This window comes from Mus caroli, chromosome 14 (assembly GCF_900094665.2).
Source record: "Mus caroli chromosome 14, CAROLI_EIJ_v1.1, whole genome shotgun sequence".
Lineage (NCBI taxonomy): Eukaryota > Metazoa > Chordata > Mammalia > Rodentia > Muridae > Mus > Mus caroli.
This window is the reverse complement of record NC_034583.1, coordinates 44,049,500-44,057,312: the sequence shown is the minus strand read 5'-3', so window position 1 is coordinate 44,057,312 and position 7,813 is coordinate 44,049,500. Positions and strand designations below refer to the sequence as shown.

General features: G+C 43.4%; 1 protein-coding gene across 1 annotated transcript in view; it reads left to right on the top strand.

Moving 5' to 3' along the window:
• Nucleotides 1–7,813, top strand: part of LOC110309716 (olfactory receptor 5AU1) — a 14,919-nt gene that overhangs the window by 6,578 nt on the left and 528 nt on the right. The window lies entirely within an intron of this gene.

Sequence of the window (7,813 nt, the reverse complement as noted above, 5' to 3'; positions counted from 1 at the left end):
CAACAGAATACGCGCAATTACCACCTGCTCAATGAGGCTATCAGCCAAGATTTAGAGAATATAAAAAGGGGCCTAGATGATCCTTGGTCTCCCTCTCAGAAGTCGCCCTTCAAAACAGAAGGGCATTAGATTTGCTCTTTCTACAACAAGGAGGCTTATGCGCTGCACTTAAGGAAGAATGCTGCATATATGTTGATAAAACTGGATTAGTTAACGATAGTATTGCCAAGGTTACTGCCAGTTTAGAAAAAAGAAAAAGAGAGAGAGAACAACAAGAGTCATGGTACCAAAATTGGTTTTTGACCTTGTTGCCCTCCCTTTTGGGGCTCCTATTGGGACTCCTATTATTGATTTCCTTTGGTCCTTGGGCATTTCAAAAATTGACCCAATTTGTTAAATCTCAAATTGATGCATCTCTTTCAATCGCATCTGTTTCAGTTCATTACCATTGGCTGGACGTTGGCGATAACAAGCAGGTTACTGGAGAAGAGTCAGATGTGGATGCTGCTTCATCACCCTCGTCTCGGGGAGAGAGACTCAATTTCCATAAAATGCTTAAGTAAGATCATTCCCCTCCCCCTAAATTCGGCCATCAGTCTCATGCCACGAATCATTTATAGATTGCCGTAGTCTGTGCTTCTGACATGGTAATATACATTCTCACCACATTGGAAACTAAACAGTCATGCCAGGCTAGACACATTGAAAAATTGTAACTTGAAGCTGTCGCCCGTGAGAGTTGTAAGGCTAAGCACTACACAGAGATTAGTCTGGAAGCTGTTAGATAGTCTCTGAGAGGTATGTCTGATTGCATGAAGGTTGAGTGCCCTAGGGTCCTTTCTCCGGGAAAAATGGCATGGAAGCAGGTCAGGGTTACTATGGATAAAAATCTGTGGGCCTAAGAGTCAGTCCTGTACATGGCCCCTAACAATGCACACTGGGGATCAGACCTCTACCTCTACCCACGGAGCTTGCTTCGTTCCTAAATCCCTTGGCTGGCCCAGGTTATACCCAACAGACTGGAACCGTTAATTCAAGCCTCATAGATGACTTGTCCTTGTGTCCTTTGTGGTTTTAGAGAATCACCCAGTGAGCAAACAGACGTTTAGGCGGTCGTTAAAAACATGGCTACAAATTTATTATACAATATGCCTTTATAAAAATATTAAAACGGGGGAGATGTTGGGACATATTAAGGCAACTCCATTGTCTTGATCTCCAATTGGGGCTCTCTCCCCAAGAAGAAAAGGGGATCAAAAGCGGGCCACCGACGCAGCGTTCTGAGAACAGCCACAGAATGTTCCAGCCCTAAGTCAGCGCCAGATGTCCTGACCACAAGATGTACCCTGATACCACCAAGTTCCTGCTTCCCCTGCAGTTGCAACAAGAAAAATTTCTGCTGCCCCATCCCTCCTGCTGAGAAGTACTTCCCCTTTTGCTTGTGCATTTAAGCCTTGAGCCTTGCTGAATACACAGACACCTTGATGCTACTCAGACTGCTTCCATGTCGTTCTTGCACTTGGTGTCCATCTTTCTCTCCTCCCATTTTGTTCTTAGAAGGTCCCCTCACGACCCTTGAAAAACTGGACCTGCTGGACGGGTCACACCCACACACATAAAAGATTCTCTGGGGATTATTTCCCCAGACTCTGAGTCACTGATAACGCACCTGTGTGACATTAAGGAAAGAAAAAAAAAAGCAATTCTGCTTGGAGTAGTTTAATCGAGAGTGAGCCTAGATTTAAATTCTGCACTTCATGCTTCTCATGTCTTATGTCCTGTCTGTCTGTTGCATGACTTTGTGTCTGAGTCTGTGTGATTGTGTGCGTACAGACACACATACAATCTGTGTGTGGTATGAGCTGTGTGTCTATGTGTCTGTCTGTGAGTGATGCGACTGCCTGTCCCTCACAAAAGGCTTTGATTTGAATGTATTGAATAGCACAAAAAGCACCGTGTGGGGAAGGAAACCCTTACAGAAATCCTTAACAGAGTGTGACAAGGGATCACTGGCTCCAATGGATTCCACTTGACCAGATAACAGAGATCATTGTTTATCAACTAGTATCCATAAATGGATGTTTTCAGCCTGTATGGTAGATTTTAGGACGTTACTTTCAGTCTCCGAGTTTGCTGCTCTCAGCAAATGATGAACTTTCAGTGATGAACTTGCAAATGATAAACTCTGGGTCAGGGTTGGGCAAGGACATCACTTACAATTGCAGCTATGCATCAGCTCAGATTGTAGAGACCACACAGGAAAGCCAAGGATGTAAGGTTGGCCATTACACTGTTCTCTTTAAGTCAGATTANACAGTTCAAGTACTCAGTAGGGTAGACATCTCAAGTGACTTCAAGGTGGCTGTGAGGTCCAGCAAAAGTTTCAGTCTCTTAAGATGTCAGAGACACTTTCAGAATATCTCATTGCCAGACAAGCCAGAGGTTCATTTTCCACCAGAAATACAGTTTCATTATAAATATGAAACAGTCCAACAAACAGTGAGTGGATTTTAAAAGTCATGGAGCATTAATACTAGCCAAAACTAAACCTATTGTGACTTTAGTATCTGACAAAGTACTGCTCAATCAAAAATTATCAGCATTGGGTAGGGGTGGCACAGGCCTTTAAAACCAGGGCTCCAGAGACAGAGGCAGGCAGATCTCTGAGTTCGAGGCCAGCCTGGTCTACTGAGAAAAGTCCAGGACAGCCAGGCCTGTATAGAGAAACCCTGTCTTAAACAAAACAAACAAACAAACAAACAGAAAGCACTTTTTAAAAATAATTTTTAAATTTTAATTATGTATATGTTCATGATTATGAGTGCAGGTATCCATGGGGCCCAGAGGTGTCAGGTGCCCCTGGAGCTGGCTACTTTGGTCCTCTGCAAGAGAACCATGTGTTTTTAACCTCTGAAATGTCTCTATGGGCCCAGCAGGCACTTTTGGCTCTAGATTTCTTAGTTTATCCAGAGGGAAGATGATCACACTGTAGTAATGAAACTTCAGAATACAGTAGATAAAAACGGACATGAATCCATGTTGGCCAGGGCTGGTGACACATGTCTTTAACCCTAACATTTAGGAGGCAAGGTCAAGCTGTTTTCTATGAATTTGAGATTAGCCTGGTCTACATAGTGCATTAAGGTCCAGCAAGGGCTGCACAGTGAGGCACTATATCAAAAGAAAAACATCCAATATTATAGAAATCTCAACATGCTACCTTTAATGACCAATAGAAGAAGGGGAGTGTGAAGACTGAGTGGAAGTGTTTTGTTTAAACCATGTTATCAACCAACTTGAGCTATTTGACATTTGTAAAGTACTTCACAACAAAGGGGAATATTCTTCTCATATGGACATGAAACAGCCACTATCATAGGCTGTATTTTACTCTATGAATTCAGAAACATTCAAGCCATATAATGTATTTTCCCTGACCAGGTGCTACTACATTGAAAAACAATAACCAAAGGTCTCTAGAAAATTCCCAAACATGTAGAAACTAAGAAGTTAGCTCTAAGTTGTACTATTCATACAACCATGAAGGACAGGAAGTTTGTGTTGATCTAATTTAAAGCAGGGTGTATACTGGATATTTGTCCTAGAAGGAAAGCCTATTTTTTCTGTGACAAAGTAAACACAGATAGTCACCCGTAGCTCTACTTTTAGATAGGTGAAGCATTTCTTTGAAGTAATGATTCACAAGTTTCCAGGGATCTGGTGGGGTTCATTCCCTCAACCCCAGTTTCTCAGTCACCTGACTCCTCGGGGGCAGAGACTCTGATAGATAACAAACACTTTAATGGGTCTTTGTGGGACCAATTATTCCCCTTTGTCACTTGCTTCCTAAAATCAAATCATGAACACTTCTTCCCCATTGTGAGCTGCCCAGAGGGAAAGATGGCTCTGGGGAGTCTCTTGCCCATGAAAGACTGGTGGTGAGGGTTCACGGGGAAGGGGGCTGCCTCACTCCTTACTCCATGAGGTCCCCAGTCTTAGTCAATGGACACAGAGTCTGCCTCTGTTTTCATTGTTCTTTCTTGGAAGGCTCGTGCTCAGAGCTCCAGAGCAAAAGCAGTGCCATCAAATCATGTGCAAGACTTGGCTTACAGAACATCTCATCTGGTGTTTGATGACCACGAGGTAGAACAGCTATCTGAGAATTGTTACCTACTGGCGTATCTTCAGGAGGGAAGAGACCATTCAGGAGAGCCATTCTACTGCTAACAGGACATGGAGAATTCTACCAGGTTATGAAAGGATGTGTGGTTAGGAAGGACTGTGTCCTCATGTAAACAGCTCATGGCTTAATGCTCCATAAAGTTCAAAGGTTACCTGTTGTAAAATCATCAGACTTTCTGGTTCATCTATAGACCAATTGTTTCAGATTCCCTGCAGTTGAAACCTGGTATCTGACATATAGTAAGGCTATCTAGTGACCCTTTGTGGAGGGTCACCATTGCTTAAGGATCTTAAAGGTCACTGGCTGCAATGTCATTCATATATCCTTTCACTTTTTGGTCCTAAGGGGAAACTTGAGGAATCAGGTATGGATAAGGATCCTTCAAATTCCTTCATCTACTAGGTACTCTACCTCTACCCTTCCTTTTCCTTTTTTTTTTTACGTGTATGGATGTTCTGCCCCACTGTATATCTACACACCACTTTTGTGTCCAGGGAAGCCAGAAAAGGGCACTGGATCNCCTAGAACTGGAGTTACAGATGGTTGTAAGCTACTGTATAGAGTCTGGGAATCCAGCCTGGGTCCTCTGGAAGAGCAGCTAGTGCCACGGAGCCATCTCTCCAGCCCCTCCTCCTTCTTTTAAAAAAATAAAACTTGGGTGTTGGAGAAATGACTCAGTGATTAAGAGCACTGGCTGCTCTTCCAAAGGACCAAGGTTCAATATATATATATATATATATATATATATATATATATATATATCAATCAATGCACATAAAATGAAAATAAACATTAAAAAATGAAATTAACTTTGGGTTTTCTTCTTCAAAGATGCAAACTGCCTTCTACAGGATATTTAAAAAACATGTCAGATTTCAATATAATATGGTTTTTTTTGTTTTTTTTTTTTTGCCTAATTCGATGTATTCTGGAGGATTTTAAATTTAGTGCAGATTGGAGAAAAGTGGTAAGCAAAAAATAGGAGAGGGAGAAGGAGAGGGGGAGGGGGAGGAGAACACCTGCCACAGTAGAGGGTCCCCTTTATCTGCACTATCCCAGGCATTGGGTAAGTTCCTAGTTTTGATTTGTTTTGTTTTCTGGTTCTGTCTATTTCTCTAATGAATGAGAGGAATGCTACAGGTCTCTTACTTGAACTAAAACAGGTTTCTGAGGAAAGAAGACGCCCAGCTGGAAGCCAAGCAAACCTACTCTGCTCCTAGACACCCGCTGTGGACTTTGCTGCAGTTCCTGTAAGTTATTTCCAGCCTGGAATTCCACAGTTCTTTGTGTGAAGTCCTGTGATTTGTCTTTGAGTTAAGATGACTTTTGACCCCAATAGGGTTGGCACCATTAGCGGCTCAACTCTAGAACCCCACGCTCTTTAGTCTTCTGCAGAGTTCTTTATAAAGCAGCTACCACTGGGCTCAGGTAGCTTAGTGCTACATCCCAGTGACTTGAAGTGAGTGAAGACACACTGTGCTTCACCTTCTCCAAATGTGTCCAGGTCTGCTCTCCATTTTTAGTGAATGTTATCTTTGGACATTACCCAATGAAGTCTTCTAGGATGATGATGAAGATGATGGTGCAGCATGTGTTTCTGTCTGACTTCTTGCCATTTTTGTACATGGAATTCAACAAGGGCATTGCATCCTCTGAATCTAGAGTTACAGGTGGTTGTGATCTGTCTGAAATGGGTTCTTAGAACCAAGCCCACATCCCCTGGAACTCAGCTCTCTTAAACACTGAGCCATCTTTCCAGGCCCTCAAAATGCTTCTCTTATTATCATGTGCAGCCCTCCCTTGACAAACATGGTCTTTTTGTTACTTACCCATAGCTGAGTTCAGTTACGTATTTAGCTAGAATATTCTGCCTGGGTAGATTCAAGATCGTGGAAAATATGGCAGTGGGTTTAGCCAACATCTTGGTATACTCGGTACAACTCTCGACTGAATCACCCAACACCTTTCACAGTTGCATTGCATACGCCCAGAGAGACAAGGAGAAGAGCTCATACTGGATGTTTTTGTCCTATCTAGTCATGCCTGCTGGCTTGAGTCTGCAAAACTGAGCCTTTAACAAAGCACTGGGTACTCAAACCACTCTAGGATGCAAATGTAATTCCAGACCATGAGGTCAGAGGAGCGGATAGAGCAGCAATAGGGTGATGTTTACAAGACACACTCTCTAAATAGGAAAGACATTTTTTACAGACTTTAGCCTTAGAGGGGGCCTGACAGTAGCTCCCTGACTCAGGATGGTTTTGTCTACTGAAAATGATGGGTACTTTCATAAACATGGGTGGGTGTGTTCCCTTGTTGAATGACGCCCCTAGTCCACAATGTCAATTTGCTCATTACACCACTCCCATCCCTCTATATCCTCAGATACCATTGTCTTTACAAACAGTAGTAACTAGAGTCAGATTATGCTGTTCCCATAGGGGTGCATTTCAACCTGAGCCAATGAACCTCCTTCAGCTTCCCTGGAAGCCTGCTTAGTTCCCTGCTGCTAGGCGGTTCCTAGCTATAACACTGGGTGGTAGGTTTTGTGTTACAATTATTGTTTTATCTCACCTTCTCCATGTGTTTCTATGGTAGGTCTGTCTGCCCTGTGAGAACGGCCTTCACTAGCATCCCTTGAATCTTCTCAGTGTGCCGCTCTGTGTTCAAGTGATTTGTGTCTCACTTACTGAGTCATCATGATATTTTAAGTTAACTGCTGTTCTTACTGTACAGATAAGAAAACTGAAATCCAGAGACGTTAGGTCCATCCCACAGTCGACACACTTGGTTAGCGATGAAGCCCTGCTCATTTTGTGCCTGCACAGAACATATTGCACATAGCATATGAGCTCCCTTCCTGCCACCAGGCACTCCACACTTGCTTAGGGAGGGAACAGAGTCATGTAGACAGAAAACTAAATGTGGATTCACAGAGTCTCATCACTTGGAATCTTTATGATCTCCAAGAGATTTCATAGAGATGTTATAGTTCCCATTGCTTCTCAAGTAGTGCTTACCGATCAACTGACCAATCAAGAAGAGAAGGTCTTCTCCCATGACAGTCCTACCTACAAAGCTCTTCAAAAGTGTCTAGTCTCAGAAATGCTTGAGCAAACAAACACTCGAGTCCCCAAGTGTTCAGATCCCGTCTGTAGTCTGTCTGTGCCCCAGAGGTGAACAAACATGGAAAGAACTAACCTGAGCCACGAGATGGAGTTTGAACTCTTGGGCCTCACCAGTGACCCCCAGCTCCAGAAGCTGCTCTTTGTGGTGTTCCTGGTCATGTACACCATCACTGTGCTGGGGAACCTGGTCATGTTCTTTCTCATCCATGTGAGTACCACCCTGCACACGCCCATGTATTCTCTCCTCAAGAGCCTTTCACTCCTGGATTTCTGCTATTCTTCTACAGTGGTTCCCCAGACCCTGATGAACTTCTTGGTTGAGAGAAAAGTAATCTCTTACTTTGGCTGCATCGTTCAGATGTTCTTTTATGTGGGCTTCGCCACCAGTGAGTGCTATCTCATCGCCGCAATGGCCTATGACCGCTATGTTGCTGTCTGCAGTCCTCTCCTCTATCAGACCATAGTGTCACCCAATGTCTGTGCCTCTCTGATCGGGGGCTCC